Source organism: Lemur catta, chromosome 23 (genome assembly GCF_020740605.2).
Source record: "Lemur catta isolate mLemCat1 chromosome 23, mLemCat1.pri, whole genome shotgun sequence".
NCBI lineage: Eukaryota > Metazoa > Chordata > Mammalia > Primates > Lemuridae > Lemur > Lemur catta.
The window spans coordinates 5633716-5661150 of record NC_059150.1 but is presented as its reverse complement, the minus strand read 5'-3'; positions in this window follow the sequence as shown (position 1 = coordinate 5661150).

Here is a 27435-nt window from a genome sequence, read left to right as displayed (position 1 = left end):
GCTGGGTGCTCGCTCAGGCCGTGAAGCTGGTAAAGGACTGGTAACATTTCCCCCTTTTCACAGTCTGTACACGTTGACATTGGCCCTCAGGCTGGAAAGGTGGCTCCACTGACTTGACAGGGGACCCAAACACTCAGGCTTAAAAGCCTGGAGTCAAGTGGTGACCCCTTTCACCCAACCAGTCAGTCTCAACGTTCTGCCAAGTCTTCCTTACAAAGGCCCACGCATTGACTCTCCACTCTCACTGCTCCCATTGCCTGGGTTCCTGCAACGGCCACCTCCACTAACCTCCCATCTTCCTGCCTCTTTCATCCCAAATCACCAGAGTACTGGGCCACAGCTACACTGCTGAGCCTGGCAACTCAGGCCCTTCATCAGCGGCTCCCACTCTGCATACCCAATGTAGCATCGTGTAAAGATGAGGGTTCACATTCTGCCTGTAGATCTTGGGCTCCATCCTTAAACTTCCCAAGCCTCCATTCCCCTGTCTGTTAAATGGGGGTATTAGTCAACTCAGAGGGCAAGATGAGAGATAAGCGAAAATGCCTAGCATCCAATAGTAGTTCTATAAATTTCCTCCCTTGCCCCCTACCCTCCAGATAGCCCATTCTGCTCTGCTTGTCTCCACTTTCCTGCCTTTGCTGGTCTCCATTTTCTCTTCCAGTTCAAATCCTATCCCTCCAGCTGGGCTCAGCTGGAAACCCCACTCCTCTATAAAACCTTCCATGAATAACTCTAACCTATGATGGCGTTTTCTTTTTTTTATTTCTATGGCACTTCCATTGCCTTGAAATGTTAACATTTGTTTCATACAGTTCCAACTTGTCCCTTTAAGCTCCTTGAGGCCATTATGCTCCACAGCAGGGGTGGAGGGTAGCGACTTGGGGGTGGTCGAGTGGGAACTTAATACATGCTTATTGAATATATGAAGGGGAGAACCCCCTCTGTGCATTCAGAACACACAGACCTTCAAGTCAACTTCCCAAAAGCCTTCAGGCATGGCAGGAACCACTGGCTATACCCTTGGAAAAGACAGAGCCAGACAGCTTTGTCCAGGTTCTGTCTGGAGCTCAGCTCGAAGGAGGCACTGAGCTCAAGCACTGGATGAAGGAAAACAGCCCAGGGAAGCCACACCCAACACCTGGGCCTCCACCTCATCCCTTCCCCTGGCAAGGCTCTGGGCAAGACCCATCAGTGGCGTGGGGACCATCCTGGAGCTAAGCTTCAGCTGTCCCTTCTGAATGGTCCAGGCTAAAGGACCCACAAAGGCTTGGCCTTGGGCTTTTGTCCCAGAAGGAGACCCACTCTCCTAAGCCCCCACTAGTGGCAGTGACCCAGTTTTTTTAAGCCACCAGGCAGCAGCCTAGCACCCACCTTCAGCACCCTCTTACTTTCCTTCTCCACTCTTCATGATGCCCAGCCTGCAGGGTGGGGGACCCCAAAGCCAAACCCGTGATGGGCCTGCCAGTTCCCACCCAGTCTTACTGAGACTGACCTCCTTTACTGAGAGTCAGGATGGAATCTTCCAGAATGCTAGAGCTGCCCAGCTCAGGATGCAATGCAGGAAAGGCCTGAGAACTCACTCAGGGGGTGTTCCACTCCATTCTTTAGAGTAAGAGGTTCCTGTGCCCATGGACAAATTCTAACCCACCCTACATTCCGTAGTCCACTGTTAACGTCAGGAGGGTAGCACTATGCAAAGCAAAAATGACATCTTAGGTGCATGCTGAGCCTATGAGCTGCACCTGTCCTCTAAAAGCTGCTGAATTTACCGTCTGTCCCCCTGGCCTTTGCAAGACGGTCAGAGGCAATTATCAGAAGAGCCATCCCCTCTGTCCCCGGGACCCAGGTACTGCGTCTCTTCTTCTCTCAGCCAAGCCTTGTCTCTAAAGGCACAGGGACAGCTCAAGCTTTAGCATCTGGCCCCACCCAACTCCTTCCTCTGGGGCTTGCGTGTGTTAGGCAGAGGGGGCCTCTGGCCACTCAGGAGTTAAAATGGCAGCGGGACTGGAGGGGGTTGGCGTGGCTTGCAGACTGGGAGGAGGCGACCGGAGTGGGCCGGGGAGGTTGGGAGAGCGGCGGAGAAGCGTGTGAGGAGGGCGAGCGAGAAGCCGGGAGGAGGGGCGCGCGCGGAGGGGGCGCCGGGCGCCGCGCGGGCCTGCTCGGAGCGCTTGCAGACGCGCGGCGCGCACGGGGAGCGCCCGGCTCTCGCCCGCCAGTCTCCGGCCACCGCGCGCGGAGGGCGCGGGGAGGGGGTGGGGACAGATTGTGATTCTGCCGTCGCCCCCGCCGGCTGGGCCCGCGAACCACTCCCAGGATAACTCCACGTTGGGGAAGGCGCCCACCGAGCCTGCCCCGGCCTGTGCGGGCGGCGCGCGCGGCGGGAGGGCGCGGACGAGCGTCCCCCAGCCCGGCCCCGGGCGGAAGGCGAGCGGTGCGCAGAGGCGCGGACGGCGGACGGCGCCCGCGGGGTGAGTGTGCGGCTCCGGGGCTGGCCCGGGCAGCGCCACTGAGGCCGCTGACGAGGCTGCGGGGTCCGCGGCGGGAGCGGCGGGAGCGGCCGCCTGGGGCACCCAGCTCCTGCCCCCGCGGCCCCGCGGCTCCCCGGACCCGGTGGGGGGCGGAGGGAGGGGGAGGGGCGGGCCTCTGCCTTCCGCCCAGATGCCCGCAGGGGAGCTGGCGACTTGGGAGAGGGGGGAGGCAAGGACAGCTGGAGAATGCAAAGAAGGCGGCCGACGGCACGGGCTGGATCCGAGCGGCAGGGGAGGGGGCGTCTGGGCCTTCCCCCGAGAGCCCCGAACCTTCCCAAACTGTTGCTGGGCAGAGCGGGGCCCTGGAGATGTCGAGGAGCCGAGAGGTGGCAGAGAGGTTAGGGAGGGCGTGACAGGGGCGGACTGGCAGGCTGGAAGCGCTCCAGAGCCTCGGGGACTTTTCCCTTCTTTGGAGCTTGGGTGTCTGTGCGGTGGGACAAGGTGGCTTTGGGTCTGACCGAAGTATCTGGAACCAGGAGCCAGGCTCCCTCCTGGCCGACTGGCTGGGGTCTGACCGCAGCCTGGGATGGGACATTTGGGATGGGGGATGGGCCGGCCTTGGGCTCAGCCTGGGAGCGCTGGGAGTGGGAAGCGGAAACGGAAGGGTGGCTCTGAGCCCGGCGCAGCACCCAGGAGACCGGATGGGTTGGCCAGCCACAGGTGGGCCGTCTGTCCTGCCGGCGAAGGGCAGGGCGGCTCGCAGCTTCTGGCTGCCCGGCCAGCGAGGAGCCCGGGCCCGGGGACCTGAGCTCCGTCTGGGGCTGAGCTGAGGAGCTAAGGAGGTGCAGGAGGCCTGGCCCCTGGGCATGGGCCCTAGGGGTGTCGCTGTGCTCCCCCTCTGTCCCTGTCCTTCTTCCCCCACCAAACGAGCAGGAAGGAAAATGTCAGCTGGGCTTTGTGCTCTGTTCCTCAGGCTGCCGCAGCTCCCATCTGTTGGAGCCAACGCAGCTTCTAATTGGGCGAATGGCAGGGTTGGAGGGGGTGGGCTGGGCACAGCGCTCCGTTGCCAGAGATGGACTGGCATGCCCTCTGCTTGAAGACCCCAGGAGGTGGGTAGTGGAGAGAACAGCCTCCCCGGGTCAGGGCAGTAGAGGTGGCTCCCTGCCAGCGTGGCCACCGTCACTGGGGGAGCTCTAGGTTTCTCCACGCACCTGGGCTGATGGCAGGCTCCGTGCCCCGCTCCCCACCAGCCTGGGATGGGCTCTGGCCCCGTGTTCTCTCCCTGAATAAGGCCAGGACCTCCTCCCACTGCCCACTGCTCTTAAAGATCCCTCCAGAAAAGAGCACTGGGCATGGGCTGGCCAGGGCCCTGCACAGGGCACCGAGGTCCCCTTGCCTGTGGGCTCTGTTGCTACCAGAAGTCACATGTGGGTGGCCTGACCCACTTTCCTGGCCGGGTGCTATTGTGGGCACAGGATGGAAAGAAGGGCACTGCGAGGGGTCCCACCTCCTAGGCCTTTTTCCTTCCCCTGGGCGGGCTCAGACTGAGTCTCCTCCCTCCTGCCTAGGGGTCCCTCCGAACCTGGGATGGGACCTCATTATTTAGGAAGGATGGACTAAAGGCCTCAGTGCCTCAGGGATTGAGAAGTGTCCAGGTATGGCACCTAGGAGACCCCCAAATCCATACCCTAATACAGCCCACCTACCCCCAGAGAGACGCGGAGTGGCACTGAGCACGCAGAGATCAGCTAAGACAAATGTCACCCGGACTAGAACAGCAGTTCTAATTCTCCACAGTTCTTCCCCATGCTCTTTTTCCTGTGTCGTCGCCCTCCTCTTCCTCCTCCCTCTCCCTCTCTCTTTCTCCTTCACTCCTCACTCTCTTTCCTCCTCCAACATCTCTTCATCTCCTTTTCCCCTCACACAGCTCTCCCTCTTCTTTCGCCCTCCTTCTTCCCCAGACATATCCCTCCCTTCCTTCCAGGTCTCCGTCTCCACCTTTGCCCCGCTCCTCCTGTAAACTGCAGCTCGAAGCTCTTCCTGACAGCGGGAGCACACGGGAGCACACGCACTGTTGGCTTTGCTGCATCCCCTTTGCGGAGGAGCCAGGCTGGCGGGCCTGGCAGCTGCGTTTGCCTGGCCCCCGTGTCCCCTGCACCCCGGCATTTACTCACTTGCTCCCTACTCCCCACCCCCTTATTTTTTTTTATTTGAAAGGAGAAAGAAAAGCCATTGCTTTTTTTAAAAATTCATTCATTCAGCAACTATTTACTGAGTGCCCACTATGTGCCTGGCACTATTTTAGGAGCTGAGGATACAGCAATAAACAAACCTCTGTGTCTCAGTCAGACCACACTTAGATCTGGCCTTGCTAGCTGACTAGTTCTGTGCCCACCAGGCTCTTTCAAAGGCCCACAGCTTGGGGGGGTGGCGGAGGGGAGGGGAGGAGTTTGAGCAGTGCTAGTGAGTTATCGTCATTGTCACACTGAGTGACCTCTCACATGCCAGGCCCGTCATCTCCTTATGATATACCAGGCACTGCTTAAGTCATACTGTCCTTAAGACATTTCTGACCCCAGAGGGTGGACCAGTTCATATGGCACCATTCATCTGAGAGGGCAGGGCTGAGAAGGCTAGTGCTTCAGAGAAGGGAGAAAGAAACAAAGTTATTATTGAAAATCTACTATGCACCAGCCGTGTTGGGGGCTTTACAAAGGTTGTTCTGTTCAATCCTGACAGCCTTCTAAAATCTGCACTACCTTCCCCTGTTTTCCAACTGAGGAAATTGAGGTCTGGAGAGGATAAACCACTTGCCCAGGTCACATAAGTCTCCGTTTTAAAATCACTGATTATCTGCAGTACATTTGGTCCCTGTGATGACTGTGACATCTGGTAGCTTCTACGGTTATACTGCAACTTACATTTTAACCTAAGTTTTCAGCAGTGGGCCTCATCTCCCAGTTAGAATATTAGAATAGATAAGGATTTGCTGAATGGTTGCATGAATAAGCTTTCTCAAGTGATCAGGGCAGGCTTCCTGGAGGAGCTGGGATGCTGGAAGGGGAGGTAGAAAGGGCAGTTACTCTTCCTGATCCCACACAGGTGTGTGAGAAGCTGTAGGCAGGCAGCGCCTCCCACCTGCATCCAGGTAGAGTTGGTGGGAAATTGCTGTTTTCATTCAGGGTCAGGGTGTAGGAGCTCGGTCTATGCCAGCGTAATGAATCAATGTCACTCACGTTCTTAGCCTCCTCGAATAAGTCTGGACTCTATAAAAGCTCTGAGGCAAAAGACGGGGGCCGGAAGCTTTCAAGCCTGTGAGGGCTGGAATGGGGCAAGAATGGGGAGAGTAGCCAAGGAACAGAAGGGAAGGAAGACAAAGGCTGAAGATGAACTGAGAAATAAAACACAGAAGACAAGGGACATACAAAAGAGTCACAGCCAGATAGGACAGACAGCAGTGTGTGGTTGGATTGCTGAAAGAGGACAAATCAGAAGGATGCCTGTATCTTCTATTTCCCTGGGGCCCTGGGTCTTGCTGGTCTACATCTGAGAGGCTGAAATTTCACTGAGTTAGCTGCAATCCGGTGTTTGCTTATTCAGTTAGCCCATCTTTTCTAACCACCTACTATGTGCACGGCCCTGTGCTTGGTGCTAGGAACAAAGAGACAGATCAGATGTCCCTGCCTTCAAGGAGTTCACAGGAAGAGTGTAGATGCTAGAGCCACACAGCTGGAATTCAAATCCAGGCTCTGCCACTTCTAGCAGAGTGACATTGGGCAAGTCATTTCACCTCTCTGTGTCTCCGTTTCCTCATTGATAAATAAGATAATAATAGTACCTACTTCATAGAGTTGTTATGAGGATTAAATAAGTTAGTCCACGTAGGGAGCTCAGAACAGAACAGGGTCTGGCACATAGTAAGTGCTATGTGGGCATTATCGTCATTATTACTGTTTTTAGATGGGGGAGTCAGTGCTGTAGACAGCAATGAAGCAAGTGTTAGAATACAGGGATAAGCAGATAAAGAGGTGACTATCTCTGTATGCAGATTAGGAAAAGGTTGCCAAAGGACATAATATTTGGGCTAAGACTTGAAAAAGAATCAGCCAGGCGGAGGTGGTGGGCCTGGGGACACTGGTGCTGAGGGTATTTGGGGCACAGGTTTCATGTATGAAAAGGCACCACGTGTATATGTGTTTTCCTTTATGGATGTCACTGTCACCCCTGACATGTCCCCTCAGCCTTTTTGCCTCCACTGCTGGGAGCTGGGCTTCCAGTGGGGCTGGCCGGCTGCCCAGAACATCCCCAGTCTTTGGTCTAAAACTGTCAGCCTCTGGGCAGGGGACCTGGTGCATCCCTACTGGGGTTGGTCTCATGACCTTGGCCTCCTACACGTCCTAAGCCATCATCAAGCAGACTCTGCTCCAAACCCGGAGCTGCCACAGCCTTGCTCCCTGGCTTCTGGCACTTTCTGGGAATTCGAGAGACACGGTGGTCTGAGGGAGCTGCCTTTTAGGAGGTGAGTTCCACCAGATTTGGTTTGGAATTCAGTTTTTCTCTGTATGTTTCTTCCACCCACACCTTCCCTGCTGCTAAGCATTTGATGGACTTGAAGTGAGTTCCAAGATGAAGCTGCAGGCAGAGGGTTCCTGGGGCAATAACTGTTTCTCAGCCTCCACCTCTCACGTTGTAATGACGCTAATTATGACACCTACCACTTATTGAGCATTTACTATGGGCCAGGCACCGTGCCAAGTGCTTTTCCTGCATCATCCCATCAGGCCTGCAAAACTACCCCTATTAGGTAGGTAGGTCCTCTCATTATCCCTAATTTAAAAGTGAGGAAACAGAGTCAGACTTGCTCAAGGGCGTATAGCTAGGAAATAAACCAAAAAGTAAGGTGAGGGATTTAACCCTTCTCTCTGACTTCAGGACTTCTGCTGCTTCACCCCTTGGAATATAGTGTTCCCTGGGCCCAGCGGGTGCTCTGGGGTCATTAGTCCATTCTCCTCCCTCCCTATGGTAAGAAGTTCCCCAAGCCAGCCCTGTCCAAGCCAGTGGCTGCCTTTCCCCTTCTTGGGATCTTCCGAAAGGGTCTCCCTGAACCCCCTTTTCCTCCTGCTCCTGCAGGACATGATATTTCAGATCCAACATTGTTTCCTTCTGTCTCAGCTAAGTGTCTCCGGGCTGCACGGACCCAGTGGCCTCAGAGAAGCTGGGCCTTAGGAGTCAGTGCCCACGGACGTATGTGGGAACAAGGCAAGGGTGACTCGCTGGCAGATATGAAAATGGCGCACAGACCCCAGCGAGGGCAGAGGGAAGGCTTGAAATTCATGCTGTCGGTGGGATGTTTCTAGCAAGGCAGGCTCGTGTATCTTGGGAAGAACAAGGACAAGTGTCCCTATTTACAAACATCTCGCAAGGCAGATCCTTCACGAAAAAAAAAGAACACATGGAAGAAAGGGACGGTGATTATTAGGCAACCAGCTTGGGTACCCCAGGAAAAGTAGGTCTGTCTTATCTGATCCTTTCAGGGGGAAAGAGAAAGCAGGAAGAGAGAAGAAAGGCAGGAAAGATTATGTTCCTCTTTCAAATGTTCTCAAAATGAGCCTTCCGCGGTGGCTGATGGAAAGTGTCTGTCTTTGGCCTGGCAGGGCAGAGGTGGTGATGCCCAGAGGTGGAATGACCACAGAGGGGCAGCTGGTGGGCACTCTGGGCATTTAAAAGCTAGGCAGGAGGAAGGGGGAGGGGGAGAATGGGACGCTTTCCCCATCCTCCCTGGGAGGAAGTTAGCCCAGACAGCTCCAGGCCTCTGAGCTTCAGAAGGTGCCGCCCCAGACTTGGGCCCAGGGGTTGAATGGTGGAATCGCGCGTCTCAGGGGGACCTACAGAGGCGTCCTGTCCACTGCTCTACTCTGAGCCCACGGTTGCCTCAGCCGTCCCAGACACAGGGTGGGGCTGGGCCTCTTCATTCAGCGAGTATTTCTGAAGCACGTTGCCAGGCACTGGGCTGGAGACACCGTGCACAGCAGACAGACCTCTGCCCTGCAGGAGCTTTCCCTTCACTGTCTGAAGATACATTAATATAAAGTAAATGGCATTATAGAGAGTGGTGAGTGCCAACGAGAAAAATAAAGCAAGGAAGGGAAACAAGTGTGTTGGGAGGAAGGGAGTGTGCCATCTTGTGCAGGGTGGCATCTGAGGAGAGATGAGGGACAGACAGCAGTCAGGGCACGAGAGCAGAGGGAGCAGCTGCCCAGTGGGTCTGTGTGTTGGGAGGAGGGGAGTGTGCCATCTTGTGCAGGGTGGCATCTGAGGAGAGATGAGGGACAGACAGCAGTCAGGGCACGAGAGCAGAGGGAGCAGCTGCCCAGTGGGTCTGAGGTGTCCAGGAGGCTGTTCTGGCTGGAGGGCGGCAGGAGGGCAGGTTGGAGAAGGAGGAGGCGGCCTGGCCTGGGAGAGCCCTAGAGCCGGGTGAGGAGCTGGGTTTTTCCTCTGAGTGAGCTGAGAGATGGGCCCTTGCAGGGCTGGAGCATGGGGTGGAAGCCCTGGGGTGTCGGCCATGCACTCCGGCGTTGGCCCCCTGGCTAGCCAGGAAGTGCTGGCTGACTGAAGCTGTTTCAGTGAATCCGTATGTGCCCCAACCGGGTATTTTTTGAGCATTGTCCTAAGCAGTGCGGGGTGTGGGAGAATATAAAAAAGCATAAGACACGGTCTTTACTGGGAAGGAAACCTACGGATCAGTTGTTGGGGAGGCAGAACTTATACTCACAAGAAATAATGAGGGAATAATACCAGACAGTATTTAAAACGAGTGCTAAACTGTGTGATTTAGACTATAAATGTTATCAGAACTGTGAGCTCTGTGTGGGAGTATATAGGGAACGCTTCCTCAGGGGGGTGCAGCGGATTTGGGCCTGGAAAACAGAATGGGCTCCACTCTGCAGAGGGGAGGGCTCTTGCAAGGACTTGGAGCTGGTGCTGGAGCGGGGGGAGAGGGCGGCCAGGCTGGGGGGGAGGGCACCCAGGTGGGAGTAAGGCTGCCAGCCTGGCCGCTCCCAAGCACAGGGACTCCTGTCTCTGGAGCAGTGCCTGCTCCCCCATCTGGGTTTCTGATGCGCCCTTTGTTCTCCCAGGGGACAGAGAGAGCAGCCCTTCACAGAGGGAAGTCCATTACCCCGGGTTCTTGTCTTCTCCTGCCCAAGGCCAGCTGATCTCTGATCTTGAAAGTCCTCTTGTTTTGAGAGGGTCCCTTTCCGGCTCTCTAAGCGTTTCCCTAGATCTGGGTTCTTGTACTTGGTTGCCTTCCACCGCCCCGCCCGCTGGTGTCTGGGGCCCAGGTCTCTGGAATCCCCTCGGGCTCCATGTGCCTACCCAGGCTGCAGTCAGCCTCTCTTCTCCCTCCTCCCATTGCCCCGGCTTCTCTTTGGTAAGTTACTCCTGGAACATTCCAATTAGTTTCATAGATAGTGAACTGGAAATGAAATCACGCCCAGATGAACAAACTTCTTCCCCCCACATAAAGGGTGTGTCCTCTCCCTGGAGTTTGAGGGTGTGAGCTCAGCTCCAGCCGTGGGGAGAGAGGTCCTGGAGCGGGTGGACTGGCATCTGTGGGTGCTGCCCTCACCCACCCAAGACACGGGCGGCGACGCTCTCCTCCCTGCCCCCAGCCCCCAGGCACGGAGCAGCAGCCGGGAGGCCCATGGGCAGAGGGTCACTGCTCACAGCCTGCTCCCCTCCTCTGGGCCCTTGGGACCCCGAGAAAGGAGGGCACACTGGCTCCACCCAGGGACCCTGGCACAGCCACCTCCAAGACACAGAGGCTGAGCCTGAGGCTTTTATCCTCCTGGCTCAGAATCCTGAGGAACTGGAGCCAGTTGGAGCTGGGTTAGAGTCCTTGTTCCCCAGCCACCTACCCCTGGGTGTTGTACATAACCCCTCTGAGCCTCAGTTTCCTCATATTTAAGCCTGAATTACTAACAGCCACTTCATAGGATTGCTGATAATAGGAGCTAACTGTGTATTGAGTGCTTATGAGGCGCCAAAAAAGCTTTACTGCATTTATGTCATTTAATCCACGTAACGCTGTGAAGTAGGTATTATTTTCCTCCATTTTGCCGTTGAGGAAACCAAAGCCCAGAAACGTCAACGTGCTAGAGGCCACACAGCCAGCAAGTGGCAGAGCAGGGATTCAGCCCCAAATCTTTCTGACTCCGGAGCCCTGGTTCTGCACCACCACATTAACTGAGCTAATCTGTGTCAAGTGCCTGCTACAAAGTAGAAGCTCAATAAATGCTCCTTCCTCTTCTCCTCAATGTCCCCAGGGCCACTTCTCTGGAGAACAGCTTCCCCTACTGCATCCCGTTTCTTTCCCGGGATCCCCTGGGACATGTGATAGCAGTAGGACTGGGAATGAGCTGCCAGTTTATACCAAGGAAAAAAAAATAAGGCTGAGAGAGGTGAGTAATTTGCATAAAATCAAACCTGCCCGCCCCCCAGCCCGTGCAGCATTTATCACCCCTAACAAGCTGCAGGGCCGTGATTAATACCCAGGGCACCTTTCTCGTGAGAGCTTTGTCATTCAGCCCCCCTGGGGCCCAGGCGGTTGGCAGAGGGTGTCTTGCAGAGATGAGAACCAAGGTTATGCAGTACAAAAGGCGAATGGTAGGTCACCACCTCCCCGGGCAGGGGAGGGCCTGTCTTACCTGCAAATGCTGCAGTTGGTCGCTGTGGGCCTGGAAAGGTGCTAGCAGGAAGATTCTGAGATCTGGGCTTTCTGAACTCAGGTACTGTTTCTGGAGTTTGTAATAAACAATCTGGGACTCCTCTGGATGGATCTAGAAAGAGGACAATGTTGAAGGTCAAGGTATGAGAAAAAAGGATGGTATCTGAACTTTATGACTGTTAGATTGGTATGCCTTTTGTGACAGGTAAAGTGTTCATGGCTGGGAAGACACGCACACATACATACACACACACACATACACACACACACAGAGCTCCATTTGACCTTACCTGGAAATAAAAACAAGAACAGATGCCTGCAGGGTCATCTGAGTTTAGGGATATATAGGAAATGGAGAAGAGGGAGCTGAGACAGGACAGTTCCCCCAAAACAGTCCTCATTCTTTCCTCCCTAAAGACCCCTTTTGTGGTGGACATAGAGACCCATCTCTGCACAGCCCACCAGAACAGCCTAAGCCTGCCAACATTCATGCTTGATGGGCAGACCCCAGAGTTCCTCTATGTTTGCTTGCAAGGATCCCCCAGGGAGAAAATAAGTACCTAGGTCATAGCACTTCAGAACTGGTGGGAGCCCTCAGGTCATGCAGCTTTCAAACATTTATAGAAACTGATCCATTTTTCAAAACAAAACTATGTACATGTATGGTAGGCAGCATAATGCCCCCAAAGATGTCCATGTACTAACTCCTAGAACCAGTGGCTATGTTATGCTGCATGTCAGGGAGGATTAAGATTGCTGATCATCTGGTCTTAAAGAGATTATCCTGGAGTATGTGGGTGGGCCCAGGCCCAGTGTGGTCCCAGGGGTCCTTTCACTGTGGAAGAGGGAGGCAGAAGTGAGAGTCAGAGTGACGCCACGTGAGAAAGCCTGGACCTGCCATTGCTGGTGTTAAAGAAGGAAGGGGCCGTGAGCCAAGGAGTGCGAGCAGGCTCCGAAGCTCTCCAGGCAAGAAAACATCCCCCGCAGCCTCGGGAGAGGAGCACAGCCCTGCTCACACCTGCTTTTAACTCAGCGAGACCTGTTTTGGACTTCTGACCTCCAGAGCCATAAGATAATAAAATCGTGTTGTTTTAAGCCACTGCGTTTGTGGTAATTTGTCACAGCAGCGTCAGGAAACGAAACCCCAGCCAAAAGCCAGCGGGTAGACCAGAGCCCCCTCGGCTGCCTCCTGACCTCCAGTGGCCCTGGAGGGGTCACTTCCTAGCTCGGTGGCTCTGGGGAACCTGGTTCGAAACTCGCTGTCTGAAATACAACCTGCTTGTTTTCCGGACGGTGACATCGAGGCCCAGAGCAGTGGCTTTGTCTGAGGTCGCACTGAGTTACTGGATGAGCTGGAACTCCAATCCAGGGCGCGCTCCCGGCTGTCAGAAATCCCGTGTGCTCACAGGAGTCCTCCCATCTGCTCGTGCACACAGTAAACGTACGCGTGCAAAGGCCGAGCACCACGCCAAGGGCTGAGCAGAGGCAAGTGAGCTCCCGCTCGGGAAGATGAGACAGCACTGCTTGAATTCCGGGCCTGCCCTCAGCTCCTCACTGGGCCTCAGTTTCCCGCAAACATGGGGAGCCAGCCCAGGCTGCTCAGGGCTGGGCCCCGGCACCACCCCCTCTGGGCGGAGACACAGCTAGCTGCACCTGCCCTCCCCAGCCCGTGCAGCATTTATCTCCCCTAACAAGCGGCAGGTGGGCCGGACCCCTGGCCTTGGGGAAGGGAGAAAGGAGGAGGCGGAGCCCAGCGCCGTGCCTGAAATCAGCACCCCAAAAGTGCGTTATCTCCCCTCTGCCAGGCGTTTTGACCTTCCCAGCTCTCCTCGCAGCACACCTGAGCCACCGGCTGGCCCCCAGGGCTGCCAGCTCCCCTGGTGTTGGTCTCCATGGCAACCCACATTTGCTGTTCCGGTTTCTAATGACTTATTGGCATGTGTAGTAATTTGCAGAGCTTGGCAGGCAGAGCTAGGGGAGCCAGTGAGGAGGAAGGGGAGGCAGGGAGGGAACTTGGCAGTGGGGAGGGGGGCTCAGGTTTTGGGGACAGAGGCACACTGCTCCTGCCCCGCCCAGTCCTAGTCCGGGCTGAGTAATAGCCAAAGGAAGGGGGCTGCTTTAGGTCTAAGGGCCTCGCCGCTCTGAGGAGCGTCGGCTCCCTCCACACCCCTGAGAGGGAGACAGATGGACAGACAGATGTGCACAGCTGCTCACCTGGCAGGCAGACTCGGGCTTGTAGGGGTGCTGAGCTGCATTCAGCCGTGGCAGGTCAGACAGCTCATGTTTTCTACCACTCCCCTGCCTGCTCCCTGGGCCCCGAGAACAGGGGTACCTCCTGGGCCCAGGAGTAGCTCGGTCTTGGGGCGGGGATGTGGATAGCATGTCCAAGGACAGGTCCCCTTGTGGCTTCTGGGCTTCTCACGCTCAGAGAATCGAGCAGGGCAGTGCCGGATGAAATGCCACATTGCACAGGGAGTGGGCACGGGGAGAACCAGCCTAGCAACCAAAGGGGCAGAGAGGGGCAGGGGCCTGACTGCTCCCTGCTTCTCTTCAGCAAAGCTTACCAACCTCCAGACTACTTCCCCAGGGCAAGGCAGTGGCTGCCTCACGCTGTGTTGCTGCCGTCTTCCTGTACTCAGCTTCCCTGCCTCTGTCTGTGCCTTGGTCGCTCTCCATGCTGTGCTGACTGGAAGGTTGTGGAAGGCAATCTGTTGTGTTGAAAAGAGCACCCTCTTTAAAGTTGGATCTACCTGAGTTAGAGTCCTGTGCCCGCTGCATATCAGCTCCATGACCTTGAACATGTCTCTCAATCTCTCTTTGAGCTTTAGTTTGCTTACCTGTAAAATGAGTTTAACATACCCAGCTCATACTTGTAAAATGCTTGGCATCTAGTAGGCACCAAGAAATATTCAAGAACTTAAAAAATTATCTTTTACAGCTGGGTGCGGTGGCTCATGCCTGTAATCCTAGCACTCTGGGAGGCTGAGGCCAGGAGGATTGCTTGAGGCCAGGAGTTTGAGACCAGCTTGAGCAAGAGTGAGACCTGTCTCTACAAAAAAAATTAGAAAAATTAGCTGGGTGTGGTGGTACATGCCTATAGTCCCAGCTACTCGGGAGGCTGAGGCAGGAGAATCACTTGAGCCCAGGAGTTTGAGGTCGCAGTGAGCTATGATGATGCCACTGTACTCTAGCCCGGGCCACCGAGTGAGACTCTTTGTCTCAAAAAAAAAAAAAAATCTTTTAATTATCTACCCAAATAAACAAGAGTAATGTGATTGATAATTTAAAGAATTCTAGTGGACTTGGTAGGTTTTCTTTTTTAATTATTTGAGAATCATCGTCATTTGTTCAGTAAGTGTTCATTGAGCATCTACTATGTGCAAGGTGCGGGGTCTGTCCTGGTGTTTCATGAGCTTAGGTTGCCTTTGCATTCTCTGAGCTTACAGCGTCTGACAGAAGGAGAGGGAGGCCCCAGGAGAGCTAGGAGCAGAGAGAGGGTGGCCCTAGGTCAGCCATGTAAGTGGATCCTAGGTGGGCATCTGAGACGTGGCTGGCCCCACCAGAAAGGGCTGCCTTGTGCAGGCTGTGTCTGGGTGGTGCTCAGCGAGCTGCGCTGCCTGACTCGTAAGAAACGGCGAGTCTGTTTTCAGAGCTGGATGAAGTGGACAAAGGAGCCAGTGGGTGGTCGCTCCTCCGCTCTCATAGCTGCTGCGGAGGCTTGAGGGGGACACCAGTGACCACCCCACTGCCAGCTGGAAGAGGAGCAAGGTGCACCTGTTCTCACCTGGGCATCTGAGCAGATCATGGCTGCCTCAGCCACTGCTGGGGGGCCGGGGAGGAGAGTCGGGGTGGGGGAGAGGGAATTTGGCTTCCATCTCTGCCAGCAGATGGACTTCTGCCTGCAGCCAGAGTCCGTCTGCTCTCCTGTTGGCCTCCCCGCAGCCTCCTCCAAGACGGGGCGCCAGAGATGGGCAAGCAGAACGTCAGCGATGGCTGGGCCCTGGAGAGCATCTGCCGGTTGCTTTCCTACCCTGCTCATTCACATTATAGCACATGTATGTGATGATAATGACTTGGGGACTCTAACTGACCAAGGGCTTAGGGGTCACCAGTAACCCGTCTGTGGCTCCCTGACACCAGCTGGGAAGCTCTACCTTAGCCAGTTCCTCCAACCTGTTCTCATCGATGAGAAAGTTAAGCTCCAGGGAGGCGAAAGGACTTGCCTGAGATCACAGTTAAGCTCCAGGGAGGCGAAAGGACTTGCCTGAGATCACACGGTGTGTTTGTGCCACTGGGACTAGATAGAAAGATCCTAACTTCTGCCCTCGTGCTATATCTGTTACCTTTTCTCAGAAGGACTCTTTCCACTGTCTTTCCTGATCTTTCACCCTGGAGCACCTACTTCCGGTGCAAAGGAATGCAATTCCTCTAGGCTGTGATTCTCCAAACCTCGTAAAGTCGGGCTGCATCTCCCTGCCCCTGCCTTCCCATTGGCAGCTGTCCTCTTCGTTCTGGGAAGCCTTTGGCATCTGCCTGTAGACATCCTCCCGTTCCGAGTCTGCCCGTCGTCCTGGGTGAGATCAGTGACTGCCCGGACAACTCGTTCCACCCCCCAGACCCACCAGCCCCTTCCCTGGCTCCCCTACCTCCACCACTCACCCCCAAGGTCACACTCTGGATCTTACCATCACCTGAAAATCACCCTGCTCTCTGGTCACCCCCTCCTGGCCTCCCAGCCTGCTGGTCTAAGAACCCCCCACACCACCAGGCTTTAACCTCACTGGGCCTTTGGTCCAGCTCTACTCTGTTGCCACCGGTTACCCTCCTCTGCCTCCCCTTCTCTCAGTCCAGACAGACTCCCGGGTCCATCATTTTAAGAATCCTCTTGATGATATCTTAAACTGTCTCGGCCCTCTGTCTTTTTATTGTCCCAGTTTGGCAAAGTCCCAGTTCTGCATTAATTGCTTTATCTACTTCTTCCCACCTACCTTCAGGAAGCTGAACCTGCTGGGGATAAACACACCAAAGGAAGCAGATTGGTACTTGTACACACTCACCATCACCAACCCAACTTGCTCTTCCCCGAAGCGTCTAGTGTGCCTACCACATCCCTCTGGCCCGTCTCTCCTGACTCCCCACAATGACTACTTCACACCTTCCTCCCCAAACCTCCGCCTCCACCCTCACGCTCAGCCGGGGACCTCACCTCCCACTTCACGGAGAAACAGAAGTCATCAGGCAGAACTCCCCAGCCTGTCCCCGCCAAACCCGCAAACTACCTGCCTCTGCACAGCCCTCTCCTCCTTCCCTCTTGCTTTAACAGAGGCTACCGGGCTGCCGTTGCAGGCCGATTCTTTCAGCACCTGTGTTCTAGATCCTTCTACCCTCAGCCTTCTGGGGAGCACCCTTCCCACCGTGCTCCAGTTTCTCCCGTCTTCAGCAAACAAAACACGAACAAGAACCTTCCTCCAGCCCAGCCCCACTTGCTGCCACCGCCCCATCTCTTGTCCTTGCGAGCCGAATGTCTTAAAAGAGTCGGCCACATCAGCTCCCTGCGTTTCTGCACCACCCACTCCTTCCCCGGCCCCTCTCCCGCCTGGCGTCCTCCCGTCCCTCCCCTGAAACAGCTCTCCAGATCTCTAAAGCCGGGGAACATTTTTTAGTGCTCAGAAGCATTTTCCACTCCTTTTTGACACTTTCTTTTCCTTGGCTTCTCCAACCTCGTATTCCTGGCTTCTCTGGTTACTCCTAAGTCTTCTTTGCTGACTCATCCTCCTTCCCGTCTCGATCTTTAAATGTTGGCGTTTCAAGATCTTCTGCCTGAATACTCTGTCCCTGAGCCATCTCAGCCACATGCGTGGCTTCCGTTGTCGTCCACAGATGACACCCAAACCTCTCATCTGCTGCTTTTCTTCTGAGCTCCAGATCGTTTTATTCACCTACCTATGACTAAGTTGGATGTCGCAAGAAACCTCAGACTTGGCATATCGAAAGCCAGAGTCGTGATTCTCCTCCTAAATCCCAACTACCTCCCCACCCTCTGCTGGACCCTGCTTCAGTGTAGCCTGTTTTGTGAATGGTGCCACCTCAAACCAGTCCCGCCTGCCGTAAACTGGGTGTCATTGTCGTCTCTCCCCTTCCCTCTGCCCCCTTACACCCAGCCCACCACCAGGCCCTGTCTACCCCCGAAACAGCACCTACGTCCCTCCACCCCACTGCCCCCGTCTCACCCGCCTCCTGGACCACGGAATCATCGTCTCATGGGTATGGCTGTATCCACTCCTGCACCTGTCGGGTCTCTGAATTGCTGCTAGAATGGCCTTGTAAGGACACAGATCTGGCCTAGTCACATTCTCCCTACTCTGAAAACTCGTCAGTGATTCCTGTGCTCCTTGGGATGCCCAGCGGGGCAGCCCCTGCAGCGTCCACCCCCGTCCTCGTGCTCTGCACGCTGCACGTTGGCTTCTTTCAGTTCCCTGACTGCTGGGCTCCCTTTGGCCTCATGGCCCTCACATGTGCTGTTCTCTGGCCCTTTGTCACCCTTCCCATCCCGTGCTCCCCCTCCCTAAATCCTAGTTCCCTTCAGATCTCAGCTCCAGTAGCCCTTCCTTAGAAAAGCTCCCCTGCACCTCCAGAATGTAATCAGGCCCCAGTTAAACACTCTGACAGTGTCCTCCACGCTTCTTTCATGACACATCATGACATCTAGTTACATACCTGGGTGCTTATTAGATAAATGTCTGTCTCTGCCACCGAGCTGGGACCCCACAGGGGCAGAGACCCTCTCTGTTGAGTTCGCCACTGCATCACTGGTGCCTGGCACATATTCAGCACCCAGAAATTCTTGGGAGAGTGAATTCGTCATCGGTGCGAGGGCTTTACACACAAAAGGGATCTCAGAGAAACCTGCAGGGAAGGCCACTCCCCGAGTGTGGCGTTGGTGGGGCGGACGGCCGTGCCCTGCCAGGTCAGCGATAGGAGGAAGCCAGGCTCCTGCTCCTGCTCCTCTGCCCTCCCGGTGCTCCCCCCACTGACGACCTTGCTCATGTTCAAGGCAGAGTCACTGGTGCAGGCTCCTCCTGGCCAATAGCTCTTTCAGGAACAATAGCAATAGTCTCTCACATTTGAACAGCTCTGCACAGCCTACAAAACTCTTTCACATACACTGTGGTGTCTGATTTTTTTTTTTTTTTTTTTTTTTTTTTGTCCTTTGAGCCACCCCTGTGAGGAAGCTGGGGGTGCGTTCTGGTCACCTGTTTCCCAGCAGGGGAAATGGCAGCGCGGAGAGGTTTGGTGGCTTGCCCGCGGCCCCAGGGCTGACAACAGAGTTAGACTTGAGCCTGGTACGCAGGGCCACCTTCCTACGGCTGCATGTCCGTGCTCGTAGGGAAGAGGCTGCTGCAAGTTCAGGGTTATCCGCAGCAGTGGAAGGAGGAGTGGCAGCAAAAACAAAACGGCCCACACGGGGTGTGAAGAAGAAGGTGGGCCTGGAATGTGCTGCGCAGTTTGGTTTGGAGCAGACCTGCCTCCTGTGCTGATACGGCCAGACCAAGTTAGCTTTGCGGGGCCAGCACCGGGCCTCTCGCTCTTCTCGGGGCCTCACAGGACTATGAGGATTCACTCAGTGCCGGGGACAGAGTGCGCTGGGATCCCAGGAGCAGGAGTGCCCACAGGATCCACGGAGCAAGGACAAGGGTGGTCGATGCTGGTGGAAGACAGACAGTGGCTCCTCGCCCCAGCCTCTCAGAGGATAACATCCGAGCTCTTGAGACAAATACGCCCTCCCTGGCTTGGGTCTGCCTACTGTGCCAGCCCTTTCCCCTACCCCTAACTGCCTCCCAAGTGCCCAAGTAAAACCAGCTGCCCCTGGTTCCTCAGCCATCTCGTGCTGCTTCACGCCCCTGAGCTTTGCTCACTGTCCCCTGTGCCTGGGTGCCCGGCATAGTAGTCTCCTCCCCTGGCTGGCTTCGCCATGCTTCAGTGCCCGGCTGCAGTGGTGTCTTTTCCAGGAAACCTTCCCTACAGCCCAGAGAATTCCTCTGCGTACTGAGCACACTCAGCATGTTCTATTAAAAGTCTCTCTGTGCTGGGTCTTCCTGTTCGCTGGATTGGAAGCTCCTCAAAAGCAGAGACTGTGAGTTATTCCTATTGGTCCTCCCAGTGCCTGGCAAGTAGTAGTAGTAGCAATAAAATAATAACATATAGAGGAGGCTTATTACATACTAGGTGCTATTTAAGTGCTTTATATGAATTCTGAATGCTCAAAATAACTATATGATGTAGGTACTATACCTTATTTTCATTACTGTTGTTTTTAATTTTTTTTTAAGTATCGATTCACTGGAGATGCAAAGAAATATGCAGAGAAGTCTAGAGTACCTGTGTCCAGTTTCCCCCCATGTTAACATCCTGTATAACCACAGTGCAATGGCAAAACTAGGAAGCTGACATTGGTATAATCCATAGAGTTACCCAAATTTCACCAGTCGTACACGCACTCATCTGTGTGCATGTGTGTAGTTTGGTGTAACTGCCACCATATTGGGATGCCTATGCCATCACCCTGTGTTACCCCTTTCCAGCCACACACCCCCACCCCTAACCCCTGGCAACCACTCATCTGTTCTTCATCTCTATAATTGTGTTATTGTACAAATGTTATATAAAGGGGATCATAGAATTTGTAATCTTTTGCAGTTGGTTTTTTTCCATTCGGCATAATTTCCTTGAGGTTCATCCAAGTTGATGCCTGCATCAACAGTTTGTTCCTTTAGTCACTGTGCAGTAGTCCGTGATCGGCACGTGCCACGGCTTGTGTAACCAGTCACCTCTGAAGGACTTTTGCATTACCTCGTTTTCCAAGTGTGAAACTAACTTGCCCAGGGTCACACGATGCTCAGTGCTAAGCACCTACTAGATGTTTATTGTGCCACACTCAACTGAGTGAGGGCATCTGATGCTCTTTCCTTAGCCCCCAGCATGGTGTTTTGCTCACAGTAGGTCCACAACAAATGTTGCGTTTGTATTTACACAGCGAGCAGTCGTGACCAACTTATTCCTGTGCCTAGACATTCACGAGAGAGGAATATGTCCCTCTCAATTCCTTACACTTTCTGTTTTACTTAGAATATCAGGAAAAGAAAATTGGGGCAGTAAATATGATCACATACGGGGCTGGCATTTTATTGCTTAAAATGCCCAGAGCTTTTGGTTCTAAATTAATATATGCCATCTTTTCGTGGTGCTTTGCATCTAATTTGCAGGTTGCTCATTTTATCAAAAGGCAAAGCAAACCTTCCAACTCCAGCTTCTCCCGGCACCACCGCCCTCCTCGCTAGCGCCGGGTCAGCCAGCTGTGCTGGCGCAGTCTGCAGAAACATGGGTTTGTCCTGACGGTTCCTACCCTAAGCTGGAAAGTCCGCTGAGGTGTTTTTGCTCGTGGAAGAGGCACGTTCTTCCCTTCCACTCGGCGGGGGCCTCGGGAGGTTTAATTAAGGAGGATTTGTGGAGCTGTTGGAAGTCCTCAACCTCAGGTGTGAAGAGCCAAATGCGATTAAGTGATTGGAAAGGAACCGCAGGTGGGTCCTGGGCATGGCGCCCAGGAGATGGGCCGCTTGCGCCTCCTGCTGTCCCTCTCCGGAGAGATGAGGTGTCAAGAGAGCCGACCCCAGCTCCAGGGACACCCTGGAGATAAGTGGGGTCTCCAGGGTGGAACTTTCACAGGGGGTGTTTGGAAACATGTCTTGTGGCCTCTAAGGGAACCCATGGCTTTGGCCAATCAAGGCCTTACCAAGGGCCACAGGTAGGAGGGACAGATAAAAGGGTAAGACTGTGGGCCCTGCCCTCAAGGAACTGCAAATGGTGTCAGAGCAATTAAGAATAATTAAATGCCAAACTAAATGGCACAGGCCCTAAAGCCAGCAGTAGTAGTTCCTGGAAGAGAGAGGCCACATTAACTGCAATAACTGGAGAGGGGGACTGCTGCTGGGTGTGGAAGAACAGGCCTAGGCACGCGCTTCTCGGTGGCACCGCATGGACTCAGGGAGGACACGCTGTGGGAACGCAGGTACGGGTCCAGTGTGAAGTTCTCACATGCATTGGAAAAGAGACTGTGGCTGGGTGCGGTGGCTCATGCCTGCAATCCCAGCACTCTGGGAGGCCGAGGTGGGAGGATCACTGGAGACCAGCCTGGGCAACATAGTGAGACCCCTGAGAATGGACTGAGGGGCAGAGTGGCCCTGTGAGGAAGCGGGGACAGTGTCGGGGCAGAGAGCCTGATGTGTCTGATTGAGGACCCGTGTTCTAGGTATTCTCACTGAGAGCGAGAGACGGTCACTGGGCTGGTGCTGAGAGTCCCAGGAGAGACGGTAAAGGGCAGGGGAGGGTGGGCCTGCGGAGGGCAGAGGGCAGACCCAGGGGCAGGGTGGGCACAAGGCAGGCACGGAAGACGGGGAGAGAGTCCCGTGGTGGGGTGATCCCATCAAGAGCTCCCGGAGGCTGAAGGCCGAGAAAATGCTGTTGGACTGAGAAGAGCTGTGAGACTGAAAATCAACTCGCAGGGGCTCAGGCAGGAAGGCTCTTGTGCCTGGAAGGAGTAACAGACCAAAGGGGCATTTTTATCGTCGTTTTTAAAGGTGGAGAGAGGTAAGTTAAGGACTGTGCTTCCTGAGGAGGTAGGAAGGGGGAGGTTGGCTTATAAAAGGAAGAAATCTCTTCCCTTAAGTCGAGGGAAGGGGCAGGCCGGGCCGAGCCTGGAGACACCGTGCTGGGCAGAGGGGGTCACACTGCCCCTGTCCATCGGCCTCAGGAGGTCCGGCGAGGTAATCCGCTCAGAGGACAGGACGCAAAGGGAGCACGGTGAGGAGCAGGTCCAGAAAAGGGCTGTGCCGGGGCAGCAAGAGGGATAAAAGGATTTCAGCAGAGGATCGGATGGAGCTGGAATCATGAAGGATCATAGGGCTGGGCTGTCGGCGTTCATATTTTCTTCTGCAGGCCTTTGGGAGGAGAGGAACGGGCTGAGGGGAGACGATTTCTAACTTTTTAATTGAAACAGGGGCAGCAGTGACCTCAGTGACCTTTGCCTCGTTTTCTGGGGCCTAGGCTGCCCCCCCACCCCAACAAGCCTGGCCTTTTCCTGTGGACAAGCTGGCGTGGAGGCCCGTTCCCCCGGCCTTGCTGTCTGGGGGAACCCTCCACTTTCCCAGGCTCGAGGCCATTTCTCCTCGGCCTGCCTTATCACTGGATCCGGTTCTAAAAGAGTCCCACCTGCCCTCCGTTGCTCCCTGTGCACTGTTCTCATTTTTCTCCCCTCCTCGATCTTGCAACAGCAGCTTAATAGCTCCGAGAGGGTCAGGCGGGGAAGATGAATGCTGGCCCGTGGGGACTGTGTCCCGCCTCTCCATTAGAGAGGTGCTGGAGGGCAGGGAGCGGAGGACGGGTAAGCCCAGGAAACACGGACAGACGCGACAAGCAGCTCCCGGGGAGTCCACACAGATCTCCGCTCGGGCTTGCAGCGGGCCGCGATGACTTGGGGGCCACCGACTTGCTGGTCTAGTTAGGTCTGACTTGGAGAGGAGGAGCAGGTTACAGTTCCCGGAAGAGAGTGGGCAGCGAGGAGAAACCAGGATGGGCTCAAAATGTCAGCTGGGGAGAAGCCACCAAGCGCAAGGTCCCCATGTGCACGCACATGCAGATGGCAGGGCCCAGACGGCTGCCACTGTTTGAAGAGTCCCCACTGAGGTCACTTGTCCCAGCTCAGTCCCCTGAGCCACTCTGGGAGCAGAAGGGGGTTTAGCTAAACCAGTTTCCAGTCCCCACGACACCTGGCTGCGCCCTGGGGAGGGACATCCCCAGCTTCTCCTGCACTTAGGGCTGGAGTTTGTGTCTCAGTGTCCAGACGAGGGATTGTGGCAAATTGAGGGTCATCTAACATGTCTTTAAGTCCCGGTTCCCAGCTACTCACCAGCTATTTGACCTTGGGCAGGTTATTCTTCACCCGAAGAGCAATTTTTCATCCACAGAACAGGACTTACACCTGCTCACACAACGTGTTTGTGGAAACCAAGGATGATAACGTGAGAAAGAATTTTGCAAATTCCTCAATGTCCTCACTCTGTTGGAGGCTGCGAGGGAGAGGCAGCAGGGAGCTCGGAGAGATCTCGGGGCTGAGTCACAGGGACCCGAGTTCAAGCTCCAATTGTGTGTGAGCCTGTGGCCGTGGGCAGGGTGGTGAGCTTCTCTCAGTATTGGTTTCATCATCTGCAAAGTGGACATAAGTAAACCGTGCCAGGAAATTATCGGCAGATTAAAGGGATGGTGTTTGTAAAGGGTCTGGCATATGGTAGAAGCCCCCACCTGTGGCTCCCTCCCCCTCCCTATATCTTAGTCCTCCCAGGCCTTCAAGTCCAGGTTGGCTCCTGACATACTCTGCCCGCACTTTCAGATGCCCAACCTGTCCTGGCATTTATCTATGGAAATACCACCTTGTCTGCACCCTCCCCAAGGTCCTGTCTTTAGCCGTGTGTCTTCAGTCTTGGGTTCCTTCTTCCCAGAACAGAAGATGCTTGCTGAAGAACACATGACTGATCAAATCCAGCATCCAGACCCTGCAGGGTCACTAGGCCATTCTGTGAAACTCCACCTCTGCTGGGGACCAGCTTCCCCCAGCTGCTGTACCTCCGGAGCGGCAGGCCACCCGGTGATGTCTGCCCAGCCATCCTGAGGCAGGCTGCCCAGGGGACAAATTCTCACCCCTGATGAAAGGACCCACTCCCTGTCCTGATCCTGCTTAGCCCAGAGAGAGGCCCCCACTCCCCGCTCCAGCTCCTGCCGTTCTGCCAGTGCTTTCTCTACGCTGCAGCACGGCCAACCTCTAACCCTCCCTGCCAAGGGCACCTAGGGCCCTTAGCCACCAGCTGCTGCTCATGGCTCTCAGCAGGATGGCACTTAGGCCAGTCAGTGGGGCCGATGTCCAAGCCCTGTGGGGGCTTGTCTGCTCTGCGGACCACCCGTCTCAAAATCACCTTGGGGGGTGTGAGGTATTAAGATGTAGATTCCCAGACGCCCCTCCAGACCAACTGCAAAGATGCCAGGGTACCCAGAAATCTGCATTTCAGATACATATCCATAAGATTTCTACACACAGTAAAGTTTGAAACCCATTGGTGTGACTCCCCCCTGCCCCATTTTTAGTGGGGCAGAACTCATCATGCAGTGAGGCAAACAAATCATTCACGCAACCTGGGGTGTACAATACCCGCCCATATTACCACCCCCAAGACAAGATACAGGACATATAGAACATTTCCAGCCCCCCTAGAAGGTTCCCTCACACTGGGACTTCTGGCAACATAGACTGGTTGTCCTGGTTTTGAATCTCATGTGGAAGGATCGTTTGACTTCTTTGACTCAACGTTGTGTCTGTGCTGCCCACTCTTAAAAGTGCAAACAACTCCTCTTCCATTCCATGTACTTCACCCATTCCCGATAGACAGAGAGAAAGAGAGCAAGAGAGAAAGAAATCAGATTTTTCCAGGGCCTCCCCCAAATCCTTCTCACTGCCGTTCCCTCCGTCCTCCCCTCCTCCGGCCGTGGGGACCAAGCACTGGCGCCTCCAGGGGCTCAGGAGCCGTTGCTAACGCTGCCTCGGGGGACCTGGGCCCGCTCCCCCGCCAGCCCCGCCACAGACGGCTTCTGGGGACACTCATTTGTTGTATGGATTGCCAGGGAGTCCAGGCACATTCCAGATGAAATTGGCCAATTTAAGCTACAAATGAAAAGACAAATGAGATGGAAATTGCACGGAACAAGCCTGCTCCTCATCAATAGGTATCAGTCCTGACACGCTGAGCTGCGCAACTTAGCGAGGCCTCTCCCTGCAGCTGAGGTCAGAAGGGCTTTCCCGGTGACGGGAACCACCGTCTCCTTCAGCACAGCCAGGCAGAGCAGCCCCGGAGGCTTTGAGAGGGGGAGAGAGAGAGAAGAGTGGGGAAGAAAGGGGAGGCAGGGCAGGCAGAGGACACCAGGCAGGTACCGGGAAGCAAGGCCATATAGACACAGGACTCTGCCATTCCAAAGAGGAAAAAAAATATTTTGGGCGTCTGTGCGCCAGGCGCCAGGCTAGGTGTTCAGACTGTAAGACCTGTCCTTAAGGAACTCCCAGCCCATGGGAGGAAAAGAGAGAAAGTGGGAAGATGGTGACGCCCAACAGAGAAGGCCAGGAGAGAGGGGGGTGCACCTGTGGGAGGGAGGTGGGTGCTCAGCTACTCACCTGGAGAGGAGCAGCGGGAGCCCTGCGGGCAAGCCCAGGGCACTGGAGCACTGAGGACAGAGCAGGGAGGGAAGAGCCATCACCCCCTGGACCAGGGAGGGGCAGCCTTGAGGAGTCCCTGGGAAGAGAGCTCACAAATGCCTTTACGGGCATCAACTCTGTGGTTCCTGGTCAAGTATCAGGGAGTGGGGCTGTCAGGGAGTGAGTTCACCAATCCGCTGTGTGGGGTGAAACAAGACGTGTGGGTGGTGGCTTGCTCCCTGTAAAGAGGGGTCAGAGACCCAAGAGTTCTCGGTCCCTGGGTCTCTATCTCATTCCTTTTCTTTGCTGAGTTAAGTGAATTGCAGAGAGGCTGGAAATGCAAATTTGTTTTCATAGGGACCTAAGCTAAAGTAATAATAATAATAGCAAACACGTATAAGGCACTTACCACAAGCCAGGCTGTTCTAGGCACTTGACACATATTAACTCATTTGCATGCTAAATATGCAAGGGGCGGGGAATCCTACCATGTATTTCAAAAACAAACACAATTGACTTTTGAACCATCCATCACACTCACACCTACCCCCTCAAAGTTGATTATGAACTGTTGACCACCCTGAGAGCTCTGAGCCAATCCTCTCTCTCGGGTGACCATGAGGCAGACTCCCTGGGAGGCTGGGTTTGGCAGCAGTTCCAGGAGCACTTGAATGATTCCAGATCTTAGTGGGCTGGACAGGCTCACCCTTTCCTCCTCCTCTGAGCTGAAGCACTCCAGGCCAGGCTCCTGCAAGGTGCTCAGGCGAGGAGAAGACCCTGGAGACATCCTGAGGGATAGGGCTGGTCACTGGGGTGGGTGTGGCCTGTTCCCTGCCCATTCCCAGAGCCAGAATCCATGTGCACTGCACCATCGTGGGTACTGCTAAGCCCGGTTGCCACCAGAGAACTAGTTTCCATAGTGACAGAGGTACAGTAGGCCCTTGACATTCTCCAGGGATACATCATAGCCTTCACGAATCCATGGATTAGAGACTACCACACAATTTCCCCCATAAAGCGCAGGAAAGTATGACTGAGAAATGTGATGAGGATGGCTAGAGAGGCAAAGTCATCCAACACTCAGCTTGCCAGGAGGGCTCCCTGCTCGGTTCCATGGCACTTGCAGACTAGTGCATGTCAGATCGGGGTCGGTTGTGATGGCAGAAACCACCTTATGGTAAATCTGAGGATGCCGTGTCTGCCACTGTCCAATGACAACAGCAAGGGAGGACTTCCGGTTAACATGGTAGACTAAACACCTCGTGTTGCTCTGTGCCAGCCCCCCCCAAACCACACCACAACAGAGTGAAGGAGCAAAAAGGGTGCAAGCCCACGGGGCAAAGGAGAGGACAACACAGTGAATAAGAGATGTCAGTGCAATTTTGGAAGCTGAGAAGCTGACTTGGCTCGATAAGGAAAGAAAAACCGGGAGACCCTCACCCCACAGAGAGGGGAGCCAGTGAGAAAGGGGCAGATTCCTGCTGCAGAACCACAGAAAGGCTCAGAAGTTGGTGGCATCTGAAGCTAGGGTACGGAGTAGGGCCCCGAACAGGAGAGTGATACCCCAGATCACTCACCCCATTTCAACCCACGCCTGTCTCTGCTTTACCCCAGCAGCATCCTGGAGAGAACTTTACTTTCCAGAGAGACTGAACCCCAAAAGTGCTGACTTGGGGCCAAGGGTATAAGTATGGGTGGAGACGAGGCAGTATATGTTGAGAAATGGGCATTTGCTCAAAGTTTCCAAGCCAGACGGGGAAGCCCCTTGCTCATTTCCTGCACTTGGCTCTAGCTTGGCAGCTAGAGAAATGGTGACGTTTGGGAGACCCCAGAGCCCCCCAGTTAACAAGCTCTGTCCATGCACACGACTTCCAATTGGCTTTTAAATGCCTCACTCATAAATATGAACCCTTGGCTGAGGATTACTCGATTTTTAAGGAAAATGTCTA